Source organism: Peromyscus eremicus, chromosome 19 (assembly GCF_949786415.1).
Source record: "Peromyscus eremicus chromosome 19, PerEre_H2_v1, whole genome shotgun sequence".
Lineage (NCBI taxonomy): Eukaryota > Metazoa > Chordata > Mammalia > Rodentia > Cricetidae > Peromyscus > Peromyscus eremicus.
This window is the reverse complement of record NC_081435.1, coordinates 29,579,089-29,603,239: the sequence shown is the minus strand read 5'-3', so window position 1 is coordinate 29,603,239 and position 24,151 is coordinate 29,579,089. Positions and strand designations below refer to the sequence as shown.

The window sequence follows — 24,151 nt, the reverse complement described above, 5'->3', positions numbered from 1 at the left end:
CAAGACAGATGATTTGTCTCCATAAATCACCAGTCTTGTTTTCTACATATGAAAATAGCTAAAAAAAAAAAAATCTATACTCCCCTTTGATCTGAAACCATAGCAAGAACTGTCACAGAAGCAAATGAAAAATTTTCAGAGACAGGGCACAATCAAATTGCTTTCTTGTAAATCTCACCTTCTACAATTCAGTAGCTCTGTAGGGGCTGTACTCAATTTGCTTAATTTTGCAACCCCAGAAATCAAAAAGCTATTGAACTACAAGTATGAAAAGACTCTCAGACGAATTTACCACAAAGCCCCAAGTTCTGAAGAGTAAGCAGGAGAGAGTGGGTGTGTCAGGTGGCAGGGTGGGAGGGTTGTCAGCTGACGTCACTAACTACATATGCTCAGAATTCGTCCTCAGCCTACACTTGTCTTGGTTCCCAGTAGGAAGCTCACAGTTTCAAGTCACCTGCAGTCTCTTCACATGTCCACCATGATCACCTTCTCCTACCCTTGGTACCAGACCGCAGTCTCAAACAGAATAAAATCTCCCAGCCATTGTGTTGCGTTGTTGTGGATCTCTAAGAGTTGGACATGAACATATTTAGCCTTCATGTTCTTTCTTGTACTTGTTTATAATTCTCAGGAAATTATTGTATTTTAATGACACATACTGAATGTTTTACATATGTTTGCAATGACTACTGGCTACATCAAGCTATATAACAAACACATTAATTGACATACTTACTTTTCATGGAAAAAGCACTTAAATCCCTTAGCTATTTTCTCATGCACAATAGTTATAGCGAACCTACTGTACAACAGTTATAAAGTTATTTACCTCTTATCAAAATATCCTTTTGCCAATATCTCTCAACTCTCCATTCCCAAGCCTCTGATAGCTACCATTTAACCTAGTCTAGGAAGTCAACTTCTCTGACAATAAGATCATACATGGCTTATTTCAATTAACATATGTTTTCCAAATGTATCCATGTCATAAACGACAGGACTTGCTTCTTTATTAAGGCTAAATAGTACTCAATTGAGAATATACACTACATTTCCTTTAGGCACTTCTCTGCTGATGGTCTTTCAGGCTGATTCCATAATCACAGATATATTGAACAACAGTTCAATGAACACATGCTTATATTTGTCTCTTGATTTATTGATTTCACATTTGTATATGTAACTGATAATAGAATTGCTGGACCATAGGATGATTGTCTTTAATATCATGAGGAATTTCTATCTTGTTTTCCACAATGGCTTCCCTTGCTTACATTCCCAGCTACAGTATGCAAATATCCTTTTCACCACATCCTCACCGCAGTTGTTTCCTTTCTTTTTTTGGTCACTGTCATTCTAACAAGTATGGCTTGGTAGGTTATTGTGGTTTCAATGTACATTTCTTTGATGATGAATGATGTTGTCTGATTCTGCTTCCCAAGGCTGGCTGCCTCCTTATTACCTGAAGAATCAAGTTCAAATCATGAGAATAGCTTAATACAACCTTCACAAAGCCCTGCCTTCTCTTTCCAGAGTCTGCACCTCCACATCATCCTATAATTGTCCATGTTACTCTTTCTGCCTGGAAGTCTCCTTTATTTGTTATTCCTGGTGTAGTGAAGGTCCATTGTTCTAGCCTAGGTTTAAAGTACTTGGAAAGTTTTCTAAAGAACTAAACAGAGTTGCAGAAGTCTTCCCCACATTTCAGTCTACCCACCAGAGCCATCAAGGTGGCCTTTCCCAGCTGACACCCATATATTACCACTATCCATTGAGCAGCTAAGTCTACTGGCCACCCAAGGCATCATGGGCAAGAGGCTACAACAAGAGCTGATGGCTTGCATGATATCTGGTGACAAGATAATTTTTGTCTTCCTGAGTCAGTCAACCTTTTCAAGTAGATAGAGGCTATGCATGGAGTAGCTGTCACAGAGTATAAAAACCTGAGGGATCAAACTCACTGGAGTTCCCCAGTGGCAACCCTTTTAATATACCCACAGTGAAGTTCTTCAGATCTGCTACCACTGCAACAGTTACACCTGACTGGGATAAGTGGTCTGCTCTATATGATGCCAGGTCCAATATTCTCTCTATCCAGAGCCTGCTAGGAGAATCCGACATTGATAGTTCTTTGAACACATGTTTTGGAGTGCTCTGGGGGAGGGGACAGCTTTTAAGAAGTATCCAGAAGAAACCTATTCAAAGTCAGTCTAACATCAAGAGCCCTGACCTGAGCTGTCCAGCCTCTCTTATGTATAGTCTTTTCATTTTTTTTCCTTAGATGGTTTGTTCTTCCCTTGTTGTCTGTATAGGACTGTGTATCTTGGCCTGAAATGTTATTTTAGTTTTATTTATTCCCTTTTTTAAAAAATTAAGTCTTTCTGAGCCATTATAATGTATATTAAATGAATACATTTTGATTTTTTTCTTTTTAAACATTAAATGTTCCAAAGGGCACATTTGTGCCAATGACATTAATCATATCAGCTATTGTGTCTATTATAACATTATCCCCTACTTCAGGCTGACCACGTTGGGCCTCTTTTTGCCGTAGTGTGAAGAGGATGCAGGTAGGATGGATGAAAAGAAATAGTGGAGAACCCAGACTGAGAACAATGGACAAGTATCAGAAATCTCCATAAAGGAGTTTGAGCAGAATCAATCAGTGTCCTGAGTATGCTTAAATCACTCACCCAGTACACATCTTCTGTTTGACTTTGTAATCTATTTTAAAGTGCTATTTTACTTTGGGTGGTATCCAGCCCTAAATTTTAAACTAAAATATAGTAAGAGATTTAACTCAGTGGCTGAGTGCTTGCTTAGCATATACAAGGCCCTGGATTTGATCCCTGACACTAAACACATAGATACATATGCACAAAAATGCAATTCTCTTGCTTCTTGCAAATTATGTTTTTATGTCTCCAGACTCAGGGGTTGAGGAATCCAATGTGAAATTTTTACAAAGTATGTAATACTAAGAACTCTCTAATGAAAAGTAGACAAAGAGTCTCAGCACAAAAGTAGCAAAGTGGAAAAGCCAGGAAAGAAACTATTATGCACGTTTACACTAGAAGAGAAATACCATACTTTCATTAATTACCTAATTGTATATAAGTCATCTTTTTTGTGGGGGAGGGCTGGACATGCGAACCCAAACATCAAGCTTCTAACAGCTCAGCATTGGTATGTCTGTTATTAATGGGAATTTCTCACTTCTTGAGGATTCATAGCAGCAGGAAGGGCAACATGGAATTAAAAAAAAAAAAATACCAGGAAGTGGCTGTCATGATAGAACTCTCATCCAGTGACTGATGGAAGCAGATGCAGAGATCCATGACCGAGCCCCAGGTGGAGCTCTAGAAGTCCAATCAGTGAGAGAGAGGAGGGATCATATGAGCAAGTGATATTGAGACCATGATTGGAAAAAACACAGGGACAAATAGCCAAACTAGTGGAAACACATGAACTATGAAACAATGGCTGAGGAGCCCCCATGGAACTGGATCAGGCCCTCTGGATAAGTGAGACAGTTGATTAGCTTGAACAGTTTGGGAGGCCCCCAGGCAGTGGAGCCAGGACCTGTCCTTGGTGCATGGGCTGGCTTTTTGGAGCCTGGGGCCTATGCTGGGACACTTTGCTCAGCCTTGGTGCAGGGAGGAGGGGATTGGACCTGCCTCAGCTGAGTCTACCAGGCTGGGCTGACTCCCCAGGGGAGACCTTGCCCTGGGAGAGGTGGGAATGGGGGGAAGGCTGGGGGGTAGGAGGAGGGAGGACAGGGGAATCCATGGCTGATATGTGAAATTAAGTTAATTATAAAATAAAAATATTTTTAAAAAAAACACCCTACCCACCTAGGAATTCATGTAAAGCCACTATTCATATAACTGGGACTCTTTTTAAAAAATTAATATGGGGGCTGGGTTTGGTTCTCATCATCTACGTGGTAGCTCACCACCATCTATAACTCCAGTTATAGGGGATCATATGCCCTCTTCTGGCCTTTGAACTCTATGGGCATGGACATGGAACACATACATACATGCAGGCAAAATACTCATTCTCACAGAACTTGTTCAATAAATTTATTATTTTATTATTATTGTTGTTGTTGTTGTTGTTGTTGTTGTTGTTATTGTTGAGACAGGCTTCTCTATGCAGCCCTGGCTGTCCTGGAATTCACTATCTAGACTGGTACAAGGCTGGCCTTGAATTCAGAGGTCTGCGTGCCTCTGTATGTGCCCACCACCACACGGCTAAATTTAATATTTTTTAAATAAAAATTTAGTGTGTTCAGGTGTTTCATAATTTAATATTGAAATAATGTCATAAATATAGCTTTGCTTTATGTCTTTACTGTGATAGAGCTGACATGCTCCAAACACAATACTTTTCATCTTTTTCTATTATAAAAAGAACAACTAGTTCTCCATTTTTGGCACTTTGTATTCATTGCCTTGGAAGGAGTTTAATTTTTGTAATTTCAGATATAAAAATAGAAATTGGCATTGCTGTAGTTTAGATAGGATTCAAGTGTGTCCCAGAAGACTCACATGTTAGAAGTGTGGTACCCAGTGAGGTAGTAGTGGGAGATAGCATCACTGTGAGGAGCTGAATCTCAGTGCAAAGGGTTTGGTTCACTGGGGTGCTGGCCTCAGAAAGGACGGATGGATTCCTCCTGGAAGCCCAGCTAGACCCTGTAAGAGTATTCTGTACACTTCAGAGAAAGAACTAAGATTGTCTTACTTTCATTTTTTTTAAATGACTGAGCTTATTAAGCAACAGCAAACAAAATGAAAGAACAAATATCAATTAGCAGATAGACAGAAGCAACAAACAGCAGAACATCATCAAAATAGTTCACAGCATCCAGCAGAAACCACAGGAGCAGCCTGATTGAAAGACCAAACAAAGGTTCATCATCAAATATGGAGCTTACAACCATCCAGCAGAAATGGGCAGGGGAAGTCAAGGCGGGATGCTGGAATTCCCAATTGAGCTTCCTCTCCACGAAAGAGCGTCTAGCTTCCCAAGAGTCATTTTTACACCATGGGATAAACAGTAGTAACCTGTGCTGGAAATGATTTGTCCTCTAGATGTTCTCAGGGACACAGTGCTTTTTAATGTCTTTCACTCCTTGCTGTTTGTCTCTCTTCCTGTTATAGAGCCGGGGGTCATCCTGAGCCAGGATGGGGTTGGGCGACTGAGGGGTGTGGTATGCAAGAGACAAGGAAGGGCTTAAACACCACATGACAGCTTAGCAATAGGATGATGTGGTTCTCCTTCTTCCTCAGATAGTAGTCCACTGGTCCACCAGGGGGAGGGAGCAGAAACAGGAAGTAGGGTTCAGATGACTACGACTAAGAGAGCCCTCCAGGATATGACTTCAGTGAGGCAATTCAACTTTATTCCAGAGTATAGAAAATATATAGGATTGGGAAGCCTGTGGGCAAACCCTAATTTGCATTAAGTGGCACACCCACCATTAACAAGGCTTCGTATGTGGCAGCAGTGTCCTATAACAAAACTCTTAATACAAGTCTTAGTTACCATATGGGCAGCAGGCAGAAAGCTTCTAGCGGGGAACTATGCCAAGGGTCAAACTAAAGACAAGTCAGGCATGCAGGCCTAGAGACAGCCTCCAGATAAGGCTAGGTAGAGAGCAGGAAACCTCCCTGGGGAAGGAGTCTTTCATGTTGTTGTGCTGTGGGATGTCGTTCTGTACACTGTGATATGTGTTGCTCTAATTGGTTGATAAATAAAACATTGATTGGCCAGTAGCCAGGCAGGAAGCATAAGCAGGGTGAGCAGATGAGGAGAATTCTGGGAAGAGGAAGGGCTGAGTCAGGAGTTGCCAGCCAAACACAGAGGAAGCAAGATGACAAGGCAAAACTGCTGTGGATATTGCTCTGTATGCTGTTAATGTGTTGCTCTGATTGCTTAATAAATAAAGTGCTGATTGGCCAGTAGCCAGGTAGGAAGTATAGGTGGGACAAAGAGAGAGGAGAATTCTGGGAACAGGAAGGCTGAGTCAGGAGATGCTGCCAGCCGCCACCATGAGAATCAAGATGTGAAGGCAGAACTGGAAAAAGGTACCAAGCTACATGGCGAAACATAAATAAGAATTATGGGTTAATTTAAGTGTAAGAGCTAGTCAGTAATAAGCTTGAGCTGATGGCCATACAATTCGTAAATAACATAAGCCTCTGTGTGTTTACTTGGGTCCAAGTGGCTGCGGGACTGGTGGGTGAGAGAGATTTGTCCTGACCACCAGGAAGCCTGGGACACAGAAAATCTTCAGCTACACAGAACTGAGAAAAGGTACCAAGTCACATGGCTAAACATAAATAAGAATTATGGGTTAATTTAAATGTAAGAGCTAGTCAGTAATAAGCCTGAGCAAATGGCCAAGCAGTTATAATTAATGTAAGCTTCTGAGTGATTATTTTATAAGTGGGCTGCAGGACTGTGGGGGTTTGGCTGGACCAGAGAAGCTTTCTGACTGCATGGCTGAGATTGGAGAAAGCTTCCAGGTCATGATAGACTGTAACCTCTGACCAGCAGGGCCTCCCAAGAGAATGAAGATTACAGTGCTTTCTTTGTTTTTCTTTGGTTTTTTTTTTTTTTAAAGAACAAGACATTCTCAAGTCCTTGCTACTTCCCATCTTACCTTGTAATTGCTCTGTCTCTAGCACATGTCTACCATGATGTTATCCACCATACTGCAAGGACGCCAGAGAATCCTCTTCAGAAGCCTAACTCTAGGAAAGGCTTTCCATATGTCAGCCATGTATGCATTTCTTATACTTTGTAGATGTTTTTCTTATCCTAAAATCTATTATCTTATTATTTTTTGAAACTTTATAGATATATCCAATGTATCTTAATTATATCTGGCCCCAGTTGGCCCTATTCTCTCCCTCTACATCCATCTGAGTGCACAGAGGCATTGAGTCCTCACAGATCTCTCCTGCTTTCTCTCAACTCACACAAAAATTACCTTAATAATGGCAACAATAAAGTTTATGATAGTAATAATAATAATAATAATAATACCAGCCACACCCTGAGTATCAAATTTTCTAGTATATGTAAAAGTTTTGTATAACCATGGAAGGATAGCATTATACACAGAATCAGAGAAATGACTTATGGGGGATGGCATAGGGAGAAAAAACAGCAAGCTGGTCTGATGAGCAGGCAAAGTGGACTCGAGATGGTGGCAGTGGGAAAAGTTGCAGACATTTGAATGCAGATAAGACAGTGAGTCCTGGAAAGAAATTGCATTCCCTCTCCAGAGAAATCAGAAAAGAAATTAGATGCAGAAAATAATCTAAGCAAGAGATACTGCTCTGCTGAGCATGGAGACCTAGAGTCAGGGAACTCAGAAAACATCTAGAACCACCTAGGACATAGAGGCAGCTTCCCGAACCAAGTACCATGTAGGGCAGAGATGGCAACTCAAGAGCTCAACTGGGGTAGATCTGAGGGGCCTTACTGCTCACTCCTCAACCTTGCACATGCTTCTTCAAAGAAATAGTTCTCCCAGAGCAAAGACTTAGTCATCCAAAAGTAGAAATATCCATCTAGGACATACACCTGAAAAAGGACAAGTGTGCCCATAAGTCAGTGTGTCCCTACTTTCAGTAAACTCCTGGGGAATCTTGGGCTTGGCTTTGACACTATTGACCACACTGCCTGCAGTTCTCAACCCATCAACCCCTCATTCTCATTCAGAGCCAGCTCCTTCTCATGTAGAGCCCATCCTAGCCCTCCATCTGAAGCCAGCCTCCTCCACTACCTGCACCATACATACCATACACTTCTATCCTCTACAGTACATACCAAGGTGTGACTGTTTCTTGGTTTCCCATCTATTTGTTCACAGTCAGTCTCTCCCACCAGAATTGTGCTGTCTAGGATGCTAGCCACTAGCCCTTGGTGGCTAGCTAAGTTTAAATGTACTAAGAATCAAACAGTTCTGAGAGTCCCGCTCTTCATTTGTATTGTCCATACACAAGGACCCAGCAGCCACTCGAGGTTGTTGGCTATTGCTTAGTGGATGGGAAGTCATTTTCTGATCAAACTTAATCACACTGTAACGGTTCCATCAGCTCAGCAGCCCTGCTAGACAGCACTGGCAGATAGCATGCATTCTGTAAGAGCAAATCCCTTATCTATATCATTCACTCTTGTACTCCATTATCTAACACAATCCTTGGCATTGGGACATGCTCAGTAAATACCTTTTGGACAAATGAAGGAATTACCAGAAGGATAAGCCAAAGGATATTTTACATCCTTTCCAGTTTAAAAAAAAAAATGTGATCTGGGAAAAAATGGACTTCCAGATTGAAAACATCCAGCAATTCTCAGGATCTAATTGGTACATAGCTTATAAAATTAATTGGTGACAATGTATGTTATATGTGCTTTCTGGTAATTAAACTTCCTAACACCATGTAAATTTGTGGCCAGTCCCATTCATTTGTCAGACATTCCCAGGAGATTTCTGAAACAAAGGCACGGGTAATAATATAATAAAAACTTCCCATGAGGTGACTCATAAAAACAAATTCATGAAACTAACTCACAGGAATCTGCTGTTACACAAATGCATGCTAGTAATGTGTGAAATGAATGAAAAATTAACATTTATATTTCCTGTGGGGCTAGGTGTATTCAACTTATTCACTTAATAAATATATGAGTATCTACCACCAGAAAATGAGAACATGCTGGTCCCTGAAGTCCAACCTTTATGTCCTCCTGCAGCTGAGGAATACGAGCTCATGGTGGCTGCTGATGTTTAAGTTAATAGTAGGTGAACATCTTCAGGTTCTTAGTTCTTTGTTGTCAGAGATCAACAATGTGAACATTCTTTAAAAGGTAGTCTGGCTTGTGATGGAATTAACCCCCTCTCCCAGTCTAGCTAAAGATTTCTATTCATTGCAGACATTCAGATCTCTGTTGAAAAAAGCAAAAGCACTTTACCCTCCCATCTGATTCACAGTGCCTGGGTGTCTGCATGATGGGCTGAGGTCAGGCCCTAAGAGGCCCAGCTTGTCAGAGTGTACCCCATACTCTCTGTGATAACTTCTTCTCATCTGATGAGTGGTTTGGAAAACACATTCTCTGTAGGTAAATAGGAAGAACAGTACCCTGCTGCTTCTCTGGCATCCCACCCAGAAGAGAAAAAGGATGCTGTCTGATCCCTCCAGTCATTCACAGAAGACAAACATCCTGGTGCTAGAAAAATATGGTGCTATGGTCAGCTCAGGTGATGTAATAAATAGGCCAACTACACCATGTGACTTAAAGAACATAAATTTAGTTTTCATGGTTCTCAGTTCTAAGAAGGCCATGATCACACCTCCTGCTGGCCCAGTTCTTAGTATGGGCCTTGGAGATTGCTACCTTCTTGCTTTACCTTAACACACTGGGAAAAGGAGATCTGGTGTCTCTCTTCCCCTCGTAAGGCATTACTTCTACTTCAGGGACCCTTTCTCATGTACTTATCTATACCTAACTACCTCCCAAATGCTTAAGCCCCTAATGTGATTGCATCAGGGACTAAGGCTTCAACCTAGTAATCAGTAGAACAAGGAGAGGACTGGGTAGATAGCCCAGTCACTAAAGTACTTGCCATTCAAGCATGACGACTTGAGTTTGGATTCCCAAGAGCCAAGTAAAAATCCGGGTTTGGTGGAGCATATCTGTAATCCCAACACAAAGGAAATGTGCACCCCTGGTGCACATTTAAGACTGGCGAGCTAGTCTTAAAAGAATTTGTGAGCTCCAAATTCCGGAAGAGATCCAGTCTCAATAAATAAAGTAGTATGTAATAAAGGAAGGCACCTCTGACCTTAACATGTATGTGCACATACTGCACATACGGAATCGCATACACACATTTACCACCACCACCCTAACACATATACACAATGTTTACAAAACTCAGTTGTTGGGCAACATGTGCATCCAGTCCATCACTCTTAGACACACCCAGACACTGTGCTTCATGGCCATAGCTGTGTTGTTCAACTCCCAGGTTCTTAACAGCTCAACTGCTCCAATCTTCCTCTCTAGTTTTGAGTTGTGACTATAACCTTAGAATCCTAGTTGACATATGCTTCAAAAATCTGTAGTTCCCAGAAAGAAAGCATGGATGAGAATTACTTTGGGGCCCCTCTCTCTTTAATCACTGGTGGTTTCCTCTGGGTCTATGCTTAGTTATGCTTGGGGTTTATACTAAAGACAGAAGCAATAGCATGTTATTATTGCAAAGTGAGGAATAACATTGAGCAACAACCTTCAGATATATTTCCTGCATTGCATCAAAAATCCTGTTTCATTACATTTATTTGTCTTTCCTTGCAAATCCATTTTACTTCACATGGTGTTTGATATAGGACATTCACGTGACAACTGTCCAGAAAATTGAGGAGAAAAGAGCGTAGGAGAGAGGAAGGGGAGAAGAAAGTAATCAAGCATGCTCCTCCTACCTCTGGCACCTTTGGCTAAAACAGTGTTAATGCACTTTCTGGATGGCCCTGGACCAAGCTTGTGTGTGCACTGAGTGCCTTTCTAGTGCTATGGCATCATGCAGAAGTAAAAACTGAAACAGAATCACTCAGAAGAGTGCTGGCCATATGGCATGGACTCCACGAAACCCCCAAAGACCAAACACACAGTGAGCCTGGGGAAAGCAAAGGGAAGAAAGAGGCAGAGAGGAAGGATTATAACATACTTGAGGAGGTGGAAAGAAAGAGGGGAAGACTGCAGTTGGACAGCTGTGTAGTGACAGTGTAAAGTGAGCAGATGCTGTTGGGAGAAGAGACAAGCCCAGGTTTGAATCTAGTCTCAGCGGCTTCCAGCTGTGTAACTTCTCCAAGCTTCAATGTCCTCATCCTGAAGATGAGATTCAGTGTTTCACTTGCTTTTGGGATTACTGATAGGGTTAAACAGTTTGATGTACACCACAAGTTAGGCCGTCTCTGTGCAGAGTACATGCTTGATAAAAGGTAGACATGGCAGCTGATCAAATCTGATGCTAATCTAGACGGCTCAGACAGTTGTTCCATGGATGTGTCAAAGCATTTATCTGGAAAAAAATGTTTTTTGACTCAAGCCCGAAGAGATGAATAAATGGAGGTGGTTTCTCTTCAGTGCATCATAGAGCACAGGAAAGCATCTCTCTTGCTATAAGCTCCATCAAACTGCCCTGGACTGTGCTCTTTGCTCTGTTTCACAATCATCTCAATGTGTCTCAGAGAGAAGTCTACTGATCTTCTGCCATCAGAACACATGGCTTATATTGGCTCATTTTCCTTTATACCTATAACTCAGCTACCCACTTCATTCCCTAAATTAGCAATATGTACGGTCAGCAGCATCATGTACTATGTATCAGGCACTTACTACAAGGTCTTTAGCTAGTACAATGCATATGTTCACTTACTGTTCCTCTCAGTAGGTCCAGAGAAAATGATGCATTTATTCTGCAGATTCCCTATTGAAATTTTGGCTTGTGTCATGCCACCCCAGCTAAAGGTATCTCTGACATCTAAATCTGTCATCTGAAAACTTGCCTGTTCTCTGAACTCATGGGACATTTTGTGCAGGCACTAGCAGAATGCCCTTTCAATAAAATTACCCATATATACTTTTCAATATCAGTTAGTTATTGTAGTTACTAAGTATCTGTTATATCTCACGGGTCATTACAGAGACGTTGCAATTTAGTTATTTGAGCAACCCTTTAAGCCTGTAATAAATGAAGCTCAGAGTAGTTAAGCAACTTGCTTAGGTTTGTACAGCCAGGATATGGAGGCAGATTTGCATCTCAGCCCACTAGTCTCCAAAGTTCTTGTTCTGCCCATTGTGCCATGTATTATTTTGTATGCTTGGCTCGTCTGATATTTATACTAACCATCCAATATTCACAACAATCTTATGGAGTCGGTATTGTCTGATATTTATACTAACCATCCAATATGCACAACAACCTTATAGAGTAAGTATTTTTAAAAATTGTCTCTATTTCTTCTATTGCTTCACAGTAGGTAGCACAACTAAGATCCAATTAGTCAGTCTATGGTATCCCATACCCCCAACTCTACAGGCAGGTCAGAGCTGCTCTCTCAGTGAAGCTGGTTGTTAAACTGAGTGCTGGATGCTGTCAAAAAGGAACAAATCTCACTTACAGTTAGGGAAATAACATTTCAAAATGCAAGCTATTTCTGTCTACAGAGGTCTAAGATTTTATCCAAGTGGTTAATATTTACACCACTTTTTAAAAGCCCATTAAGCTTTATGAGAAGAAACACAGAGACATCAAATATATAAAAGATATCAACACATAATATACATAAGAGAAAATATGTAAGTGCTTGGGAAAATTTCTACTATCATGAAATTTCTAATCAAAGCAAGCTTGTTCTTTCCAATATACCTAACAGACTGCATGAAAAAGGTACCTAAATACCACAGCCCATTATTCAGAAAACCCAGAGATTGGCACGGTCATACTGCATTGACACAAAAGGTTTTCACTTGTTTGGGAAATCAACATGAAAATAACTATGGAGAGCTAGAAAGTTTCCCATTATCCCCCTTCCAAAGCACTCGAGGATGCTTTTCCTCCAGAAATTATTCCATAAATAAAAACTATATGCAAAGATTTTCATTTTGGTTTTAGTTATAAATACAAATGTTTGAAATCGACTTGTTCCCAATTAGAATACAAATAAAGTGAGGATGATCCATCAAGCCAATGTAATGTTCTGTATCAGCTACCGAGCCTTGTAAAAATTAACATTTTGTATGAATATAACAAAATATAAAAATATATGCACTAGTAATTATCATTACTGACACCCACTTACGCAGACATCTCTTTTCCTTTGAATTCTATGTAATCTGATATCCTGCAGATCTCGGTTTGCTTTGGTGATGTTTTGTGATTATGTGGTACATGGACAATACAGTGTGTAGGGGTGTGAGTGTGGGTACTCTGCAGGTATGAGGAGTGAGAGTGAGACAGTTTCTGAAGGGTGTAGGGAGCGTCTGGGTGAAGCTGGGTTTGTAGCATGAGAAAAGGTACTTTCTACTCTGGAACTACGTTCCTGGAACCATTTTTCATTTTTATCTAGAAGAAATCATAGAAACAAGCTCGCCGTCTACTCCTGAAACCTGGCAACTTGTTTAACTTAAAAAGGTGAGAAACACGCAGGATCTTAAAATAATGTCCTGGATGTAACCAGAGCAGAGCAGCAATGGGCTCAGGCCATCAATCAGGCATGGGACAGGGAGCAACATGGTCTCTGAAGGATTGTAAGGCTGATCAAACCAAAAAAACATTGCAGGGGCTCTGCCATGGCAGCTTTTTTTTCTAATTCACAGCCTGCAAATGCAGCTGCTTCTCCTGGCTTCCAAGTCACATTGTTCTTGCACAACCTGTTCCTGTCTTAGAGTAACAGACTTCTGCACAATTGTGGCCTCTGACTGAGGCTCGCACATCACCTTCGTGTTTGCTTACTGCCCATACTGCCATTACGGACCCCAAAGTGAGGTCAGCAGACACATTGGGAGTTTGTTCCAGTTCGGGCTTGGTTCCTCCAGCATCAAGAAGACCTTCATCTTCTCAGAGACATTATGTGGCAGTTCTGATTTTGCATGGGCCAATGCACACTAGAGCCTGTCTGCCTGGATTCTGTCAGTGTGAGAATGCTGTGTGACTCATAGGAAGGCCCAGTGTCCTAGACTCACAGCAGGGACATGTGGCATCACCACTCTGTCTTTACTAGCCCTTAAAAATAAAGGCAAAGCTTGCACACTGAAAGAACCATTTTATGTTTTCTTACTGATGAATTTCCAAGATTTAAAAATTGACAGCCCCCATTTTCTCAGCATGGTCCTTCATGGCCTGCTCCATGCTTGTCTCTTGACATTCTTTTCTGACCATGCTTTCATTCTCTGGCTGTATCCAGCCTCTGGCTCATCACACCATGCTTTGTATTCACTGGACAGCTGCTTGGATTTTCTACTTATTTCTCAACTTTTTATTCTGAGGGTTCCTTCTCATTCCCCTCTTCAATCTTTTGGTTCAGTTCAACTGTTACCTCTTCCTACCATGTTCCCCTCACTAAATTCCCATTCCCAACTCCTCATTTCAAAGTTGTTTCTATTATTAACTGTGCTGCACTATTGTTGCTGGAGAAAGGGCTTCTCCATCTGTGCCTTTAACTAGAACTTGGGCTCCTTCAGGACAAGAACTGTCTTACTCAAGTCTCAGCCTCCAGCATCTTCCTCATAATTGATGACTGTTGAACAAACATATGACTGTTTGACAAAGAAATAAATGTCATTTACACATATATATCCCTTCAGTCTGATCTCAGCTTCTCCTGAGCCCTGCCCTTGACCCATCCTGTCTATAAACCATTTGCTTGCTTTGGTGTGGGCCACATTACTGGTAAGCCTTTTATATGTTTTAATCTTCCTGTCTCACTTTTAGCAGCATGCTATACACAGTAGGTGATTAATAGTTACCAATATGTTCTTTTACTTAATGCAACATGTTACATCATGGGAATTCATTACGAGGTGACTGCCCTGAAGAGTGCAAAAGGCTCAGAACAGCAAAGGATTGCCACAGTGTGTAGCAAGGGAACACTAACTCACAGTACATGCTCTGGGAACCACCATGTTCCTTTCATTCATCCCATCATTGCTCTGCAAAACAAAGTTAGTTTCCCTTTCTAAAACCCAACACTCTGTAAAACAAGGATAATAGTGACTTCTATAGCAACACTATGAAGATTAAATAAGATTATGGGAGTCTCTAACATATTGCCTGGGGTACAGTATATACTTAGCCAATAAAAACTCTTATTAGAGGTGTTATTGATTCATAAATACAAACTTCTGCCACAATAATGGTGCTATAAAATTATTAATTTGTCTAGAATTTTTTACATTTAGATTAGTAACATCATACATTTGTCTCCTTCTGTCATGGAGTCTATAAGACAGCTTGTTTTAAACAAATGAATCATCATTCTTTCTCAGGAAAGAAACAGAAGTCAAGGGAGTTCTCAAGGTCACCCCACATTGAACCCTAAAGCACTGAGCCAACTAAGATGCTCACTCCACTAGGACCCCTACCCTGTAGGTGGTCCAAGAGTACAAATTTTGAATCAGATGGCACACCAGAGCATTATGTCACTTCAATTCTGGAAGAGGATTTGTGGATTTAACCCCATATTGGTAAACCCCTTCACAATCACATCATTCAGAACAGCTCATCTTCTGAATAAACTGGTTCTTTCAAACCTCTAGAGGATTCTTTTCTATGCTATTTGGTTGCTAAGGCAAATGTATTCTAATTTCAATTTGAGTTGCATGTTGAAGTACAGAAGTTTTAAAAAGGTATATGATGGGGAATCTTTTCAGCTGAGAGAAAATTATTGGGTAAAGCTGACCCCTAAATATCAACATTCTCTACTTTGCAATGGATGTGTCCAGATACAGGGTTGGCAGAACTAGGTATGGTAGACTGGTGGCACTGAAGGATCTGATTATTCACCAAATCATGATTCTATCCTCAGTCCTGTGGCATGCTTTGCCACTGGGACATTAGTTATTATAATGTAAGTAGGGTACCATCTGCTATGAACACACCCAGAGTAGACTGCTGGGGAGATACAAGAAGCAGCATGGAGTTGTCTCCAGTTTCCCTAGTTTGGACAATTTGGAGCAGCCAACATCTGACTGGCCTCTAGACACACAGAGACTAACAGGGAGAGCAGAGAATGAATCAGCACTGTTGCCAAGTCCCCAGCTGCCACCCAAAGCCACTTGAGCTGAGTGATGCCAGCCAGCACCAAAGCTTCCACCCAGCTGGCCCCAAATCATTGGCTAAATAAATGTATATTGTTCTATGTCAGAAATATTTGAGGGAGGTTTCTTTTCTGCATTGTTGTGGCCAAGTTATGAGAACAGAAAGAAAAGCTATATTCTGCAGCAAATAAATTTTATTTTCCAAGAGCTTTTGACTGGAGAACTCCATTGAGCTCCTGTACAACTACTCAGTGATTCCAGCACTACAGAACAGATTGCAGAAATGCTCTTATATTATTAATTCTCTCATCCCAGAGGTCCTAAAGTACACAATGAAATTGCTTTTAAAACCATGTTGTGTAGTGGGAAAAGAAATAATGGCACTATGACAAATGACTGATGGGTGTTCGGTGTAGAAAGACTGCATGCAGACGGAACTGATTCTTTGGGGTGATACCAAATGTTTGTATCTTCAGTGTCCTCCTCACCCTTCTTCTGGGCAGGTAACTTTTACAAAAGAGGAATCTTCCAGTTTCATGTTGAGCTACTTACCATTCTGTGAGATAGACAAAGGATGGGAGTTGAGGGATTTATGAATTAATGTAGAGGTTAATTCAAACCTTCTATTTTCAATACAGTACCACAAAGTTACCATCTACTGGACTTCCTATCCGTGAGTACAAAGCCTCCCCTCTCAGTCATCTGAAGAAAACTGACCCTGCTCTTGGCAGGGCTGCACAAGACAGGTGAATTCTTGCAAAGCCTGCCTTTCCTTACACAGTTTTCCAGATGTCCTGGTTCATCATTGCTATGATAAACACCATGACCAAAGTTACTTGAGGAGGAAAGGATTTATTTCCCTTTACAGGTTATAGTCCATCATAAGGGAAGTTGGGAAAGGAACTCAAGGAAGGAACCTGGAGGCATGAACTAAAGCACAACCACAGAAGAATGCTACTTATTGGCTTGAGTTCTACGGCTTGTTCAGCTTGCTGGCTTACATAACTTGCTACCATCTATAGGTGGGACCCCTACAGAAAGCTCCATAGGTCAACCTGATAAACACAATTCTTCATTGATGTTTGTTGTAGAATATTACTTTAACTATGTAAAGGTGTGTTACATTTGTTTATATTGCAGGATATTACTTCAATTATGGAAAGGTGTGTTATGTTAGTTTATGCTGCATTTGTTTAACGATGTAAAGATTGTGGCTTTGCTTGTCTAAGACACCTGATTGGTCTAATAAAAGGCTGAACGGCCAATAGCTAGGCAATAAAGGAACAGGTGGGACTTGTGGGCAGAAAAAATAAGTAGGAGGAGGAATCTAGGCTCCACAGAGAATGAGAGAGAAGAAAGGACAAAGGAGAAAGAGAGAGAAATGCCCAGGGCCAGCCAGCCGGGCAGCTGCCAACCAACCAGACACAGAAGAAGCAGGAAAAGTAGGATATACAGAATAACAGAAAGGTAAAAAGGCCCAAGGCAAAACGTAGATGAAGAGAAACAGATTAAATTAAGTTATAAGAGCTAGTAGACAAGCATCAGATAAGGTCAAGCATTCTTAACTAACAATAATTCTCCATGTCATGATTTGGGAGCTGGTTGGTGACCAAAAGAAAGCCTGCTACAGATGTTCCCTCTTTTGAGATGACTCTAGTTTATGTTAAGTTGACAAAAACTTAGCATCACTCTTCTTTTCCTTCCAATATGTGGGTGACCAGGACTTTCCAGACCCAACCGAAGTCATTTTCATCCTTCCTCTCCACTTCGACTCAGCTTTCTCCTTTTTGCTAGATCAGCCACCACTTGTGCATCCACTTTGTCACTTCCAAAATGTGGACATTTCTCATCAGATATCACCTCCCAGACTGTTCTCTTGGACCTTACGGATTTTGACTTTATTCCCCTGTATTATTTTAGGGGGTGTTTAATAGGGACAGGAGAATGAAGAATGAAAACCTATGTACTTAATCTATTGTCTTTTATGGAATGCCCTCCTCCTTGGTTTTTAATATGCATGGAAGTCCTCTAAAAGTTCTTGGCTTCTTCCTAGTAACCAGAAGTTCACAAGCTCTAATTATAGGAATTATTTTAAGGGTGTAGAGGAATTTCCTGCATGGAACTTATAGTCAGGAAAATTCCAACTTGAAAATAAGAGTATGACTCAACTACTCCAAAGAATTCTCTGGATAATTACATTCAATACATTCCACTTATTTCTCCAGACAGCTTGGGGACTTTGTTACTGTTTCTTAAGAACGAAGCTCTCAGCACTCCAAGGATTTCCTTAGGTTCCTAATGATATGATACCAATATTGATGAGTGACGCTGGCATCCCAGCTTTAATTTAAAAACCTCAAAGCCTTTAATCTATACAGAAATGGACACCCACCCCATCTCCCACTGTAACTATGCTCCATAGCTAGAAGCATACATTGCCTGACAGCTGACAGCTCTCATTCTTCCTGCTCTGGGTAATTATAGATTCCTGCTTTTCAACCAATGCTACTGTCTCCTGTGTGAATGGGAAGTCTTTTTGAATATGTAAGCAGCAATCACCATTTTATGGAGCCCTGATAAAACTGAAGATGGAATTCATAGCTTGTGCTTATTGGGAAACTGAGTCTACCAGACCAGTGATGATGCTGTGCTCTGAGGTCTGATTTTCATAAAACTCTGAGGTGCCCTTTCTACCTTAAAACAAAATTAAGGAAAGCATCACACCTACTCCACAGATAGAACTATAGGCAACTGATTCCATACCATGAACTCTAAGACTCAATAATTATTAAGAGTCAGCAACTAATGAATATCTCCCACGACACTAAGGCAGACATTCGTAGATGTGACTTTACAATTTAGTCCATACATCCTTTCTCCCTAGGTTAACTTTTCTTCTTTGCCAAGGAATATTCCGTGGCTATTTAAAAAAGCAAACTACTGTTATTTTGCTTATTTTGTATTCCTATAATTTATTTGTTCCTTTGTTCCTGAACTTCCTCTAGTTCATTGCTAAGTTATCTTTTTCTGAGTCTGTTTCCCTCATAGCTTTAGCAGAGTAAGGGAGAGAATTATTAGAAAGTGGACAATGTGTGAGGATTGTGAGCAAACCAGACATTGAATGAAGGTTTTTTAATATAATATCTAATACCTCTAAGAATTCCATACATGCATACAGCATATTTTGATCATATTCACACCTATCTCCCTTACTTAGCTCATTCAAAATCTACTTCTCCCATATCTTACTCCATCTCGACTTGATGCTTCCTGATTTTAATAGAGTTTAGTTCTGCCATTTACTGACTTACTAATGGATATGAATTTCAATTTTCACACATGGAAAAGAGAAATAATAAGAGAACTGGGATTAAAATGTTATAATTTGCCTTAAGTAATTGGCAGATTACATGACCCATCTTAAACTACCATAATATTATCTATATTGCTACCATTATTCTTAAAAGATCATGTGTCACTCATCTTCTCCAGTACAGTGCCTGATACACAGAAAACATCCAGTAACTTTTCAATGTGTAAATGAGGGGAAAAATGAGTAACCCAGTAAGTCAGAAGATTCTTCCAATGGGGAAGAATCCCAAAATGTGTTGAGAAAGTGAATTACCCAGGTGAACTCCCAAATATTATTCTAATAAGTTGTAACGTTTACAAATGATGATTTTACATTGTGCTCAAATGTTCTTTACTTCTAAGGACTTGGTGTGTTTAGAAATGAAGCACTACATTTTCCTTGTTCATTTTTGAAGCTATAAAGTGTAACATACACACACACACACACACACACACACACACACACACACACACACGCAAAATACCAAAACCACTCAAGAAAGTCTCAATTTCATATCACTTAAGGCCTCTGAACCTCAAATATACACTTGTATCTAAAATGTAATAGCTAAAAATCAGACCTGGGCCATGTTATTCCTGGAGTTAGAAGATGATGGAACATACAATATGTGTAAAAATATTTTTGCAATCTTGTAAGACCTATGCAAGTGCTCCTGTTTCTGTGTTTGTTTGTTTGATTGATTGCTTATTTGTAGAAGCTCATTTTTGGCACCACCTGAAAATTCCTATCCAACTTCAATAATATCCACGTTCCTTCAAGTATATTTAACAGATTGGTTCATGGCCACCAACAGAATCTGTTGCTGTTATGATACAAAACAGAGCTTTGTAGTTTTCCTGTAGTAAAACCAGAGAGGGCCAATAAAATGTTTTCATTGATTGCAGTGTCGGTTTTAGATGCTGCAATGGCTCTGAACCAGACCCATCTTTTAGAACTCTTCTGTGGATTTCCTTTTTATGGCCCTGGGATCTAGTGGATAAATAACGTTTCTGCATTAACATTAACCTGAAGAGACAGATCTCTCAGGAGGATCGTCTCATCTTTATGTTTTTCCAACCTGAGCTCATAAATCCTATCAGCTTGCAGAGAAGGAACATCCTAAAGACTACAGGGGCACAGATGTGCTCTTTGAGTGAACCTAGCTAATAAAAATTAAAGTTCAAAGTCACCACGTAATCTAGGACATTCATTACACCTGCACTGAAACAGTCAGGGCTGATCAGCCAGACAGACATCAGGCTGGGGAGCACGCAGGAGGAAGTAAACAACTCTAAGATGCACCTTGTCTCTCCCAGGGGCATTGGTGTTGCAGATACAGACAGTATTTCAAATAAACTTGCTTTGAAAGTACTAGAGGTCTTAACAAAAAAAATCCTACTCTGTGTCTCTGGGCTTGAATACAAATAGATGGCATATTTATTGCTTATTCACCCAGACTCCAGGTACAGATTAAAAATCACTATGGTAGCCAACAAGAACTATGAATTGTTGACTTCAGTGACTCAGATAAGAAATCAGAAGTGTTCCATATAGGTTTATGTATTTGAATATTTGGTCCTCAGTTGATGAGCTGTTTGGGGAGGTTATGCAATCTTGAGGAAGTATTGCCTTGCTGAAAGAAGTGTTTCACTGGGAGCTCATAGTCTTGCCACACCTCTCTCTCCCCTCATCTCTTTCTCTCTCTCTCTCACTCCATCTTCACCCCCTCCGCTTCCTATGTATGTATGGAAATGTGATCAACTCTCTTCCACATGCACTCCTTGTCATTATGGATTCTCATGCTCTGAAACAGCAAGCCAAAAGAAACTCTTGCCTCAAGAAATTTGCTTTTGGTCATGGTATTTTATCACAGCAGCAAAAAGTACAATATAATATAATATATAATATATATGATGGGGTTCTTTTTAAAGCTTTAGCATAAGATGTAAGACTTAAGACTTAAGACTTGGGAAGATTAGAACTTTTCACAATGGAATAGGGTAGAGTGAGTCCACAAAAACTATTCTTCAAAAGCCATGATAGGTAGCTATCAGGAATACTTGGAGTAACTGAGGGTCACAGGATACACACTTAGGCTGGACAATGGAATCCCTTCATGGTCAGCAAAGAGGGGAAAGGCTATTCACTGAAAGCTTAGGAACCATAATCAGTGTTCACATGGATGAGGCAATACCCATGAACAATGGCATGATGCAGCCAACATTGCCCCCAATTAATCTGGCACGGGTGTACACTCTCGCTTTGGGAAAAGAAGACAATATGCCTTCCTTCCATCCCTTCCCACAGACTGAAATCACAGGCAGAGCCTCTGGTAACCTCAGGGGATAGCCAGTCTGAAATAAAGGAAATGCAGATTGAGTCTGGAAAGATCTCTACTTGTTCCTGAGCCTCTAAATAAGATGAATGAGGGGCTTCTATGTAATTGCCTGGTGTATTCACATTCACATATGCACCTTTCCATGAATTATTAAGATCTGTATGGGTGTCAAATTAACACGTGATTTTAATATTGCTTCTGACATAACTCTGATAATGTAACATAGACTGAAATAGGAGTACATCTGTTCATTCTTCATTTCTTCCTTCTGCAAATATTTATTGAGTGCTCTGTTACCTGCAGTAGGGACTAAGAGATAAAAAGCACTGCTCTGCACTCAATTTCCTCACCTGATAGGAAAGAGAAAAGTAAACCATTTTTTTTAATTTAGTGATATGCTGCTTCTTGCAAACTAATTGGTGCAATTTTTTATAGCATTTATCTACAAAAATTAAATAAGCATGTGCTCTCAACCCTGAAATGCTTTAGTTTGAGATGTACCCTGGAGTTTTACCTGCAAAAGTTCACCATGGATTTTTCACTGCATTTCTCATAAAAACAGAAAGTTACAAACAACCAAGCATCCATGATTAGGAACCTAGGTACAGTAAGAGATGAAGTACCCATGAAGTAGACTTATAAAATGACTGCTTTGTAAAATAAGACAGACCTGTATATGCTAGTAGAGATATATTCAGTACACAGTGTCTTAGAGTTTCTATTGCTGTGATGAAATGCTATGACCAAAAGCAAGTTGGGGAGGAAAGGGTTTATTTGGCTTACACTTGCACATCACTGTTCATCATTAAAAGAAGTCAGGACAGGAACTTAAACAGGGCAGGATCCTGGAGGAACTGATACAGAGACCATGGAGGAGTGTTACTTACTGGATTGGCCCCATGGCTTGCTCAGCCTGCTTTCATTTTTAACCTAGGATCACCAGCTGAAGGATGGCACGACCCACAATGGACTGGGCCTTCCCTCATCAATCACTAATTGAGAAAATGCCTTATAGCCAGATCTTGAGGAGGTATTTTCTCAATTGAGGTTCCCTCCTTTCAGGTAACTCTAGTTTGTGTATCCAGTTGAAATAAGACTGGCCAATACATACAGTAAATACAAATCTGGATTTAAAAAAAAATAGCCAAAACATATAATTTAAATTGATCTTGTAAATCCATGTTTATATTTAATCACAGATGCACTGGCAATATGCAAACTGTCCCATGAACTATTAAACCTTCAAATTACGTAGGTAAATGTCACTCTTAGAAGACAGTACACTCATTTTGAAACAAGCAATCTCTAAACTTGATATTACTAGGAACTATGTGATTAGCAGCAGGCCTCCAGAAAAAGAATTGTTTATTTCTTTCTAGAAAAATGTTGCTGTGCTCTGATACAGAGGTCGAGGTCTCACCATCACTTCCTGCTCTACATACTCTCCTCTGCCAGGTCCTACCTGTGTTTCTCAGTCCCTCTCATGCCTAGAACTTCATAAGACTCCACATTCCTCCATATTGCCAGAACTATTCAATAATACTAAATTTAATCATGTCCTAAACACTTCAGCCATGTGGAAAACTGACCACACCATTATACTATAGGGACAGAAAGGCTTTAAATTTTGATCACAATGTGCCAGTTTTATAGAGTTTTTTATGATGCTAAGGGCATTTCAAAGCATTTTATTAAGGCTTGTTTTCTGAAAAGTCTTTCTTGGGCTATTTCATCTTTACAAAAAGAAAAGAATTAGGTCCCAGATGCACCTGTACATGGTAGAATTTTACTCTGCCATGAACAAAGATATGTCATCATTTTTAGGAACATGGGTGGAACTTTATAACATATTAAACAAAATAAGCCACATTCAGAAAAACAAAGATCACAATTTCTCTCATATACGTACTTTAGAACATACATCCACACTACCACCCCCATCCCCCAAGCAGACACACACACACACACACACACACACACACACACACACACACGCGCGCACACGCGTGTGCACACACACACACATGCACGCACACACGCATACACAAGCACAAAAGACAAAGAGGAAAGGAATTAAGAAGGCAGGAAACATGGAGGAATGTGGGTTATTATGAGTGAAATATATAACATACATGAAATGGCGTAATGAAACATATCACTTTGAATATGAACAAATAATAGTTAACATTTAACAAAAGAGTGGCAGGGGAAATAGCTCAATTAGTAAGAATACTGAGAAAACATGAAGACCTTAGTTGTCATCCCCAGAACCCATGTAAAAAGCGGGGTGTGGGAGCATGACCCTGTAAACCCACTATGTGCAACAAGGATGGAGATGGAAGAACCACTCCAACCTGTAGCTAGAGTTTTCCTGCCTGGCCCACAGTCAGGACAAATCTCTGTCACCCGCCAGTCCCATAGCCGCTCAGACCCAACCAAGTAAACAGTCTTATATTGCTTACAAACTGTATGGCCATGGCAGGCTTCTTGCTAACCATTCTTATATCTTAAATTAATCCATTTCTATAAATCTATACCTTGCCACGTGGCTCCTGGCTTACTGGCGTCTTCACATGCTGCTTGTCATGGCGGTGGCTGGCAGTGTCTCCCACTCAGCC

At 40.4% G+C, this 24,151-nt stretch overlaps 1 protein-coding gene, 1 long non-coding RNA gene and 1 pseudogene across 2 annotated transcripts in view; 1 reads left to right on the top strand and 2 right to left on the bottom strand.

Moving 5' to 3' along the window:
* Kctd16 (potassium channel tetramerization domain containing 16) overlaps nt 1–24,151 on the bottom strand; it is a 273,369-nt gene that overhangs the window by 118,140 nt on the left and 131,078 nt on the right. The window lies entirely within an intron of this gene.
* On the bottom strand, nt 1,136–8,824 carry LOC131895887 (uncharacterized). Its single transcript, XR_009375311.1, has 2 exons — nt 8,758–8,824; nt 1,136–1,462 (listed from the first exon to the last, which is right to left on the bottom strand). It is a non-coding gene; the product is annotated as an uncharacterized LOC131895887 (long non-coding RNA).
* Nucleotides 1,834–2,229, top strand: LOC131895886 (ubiquitin-conjugating enzyme E2 C-like; annotated as a pseudogene).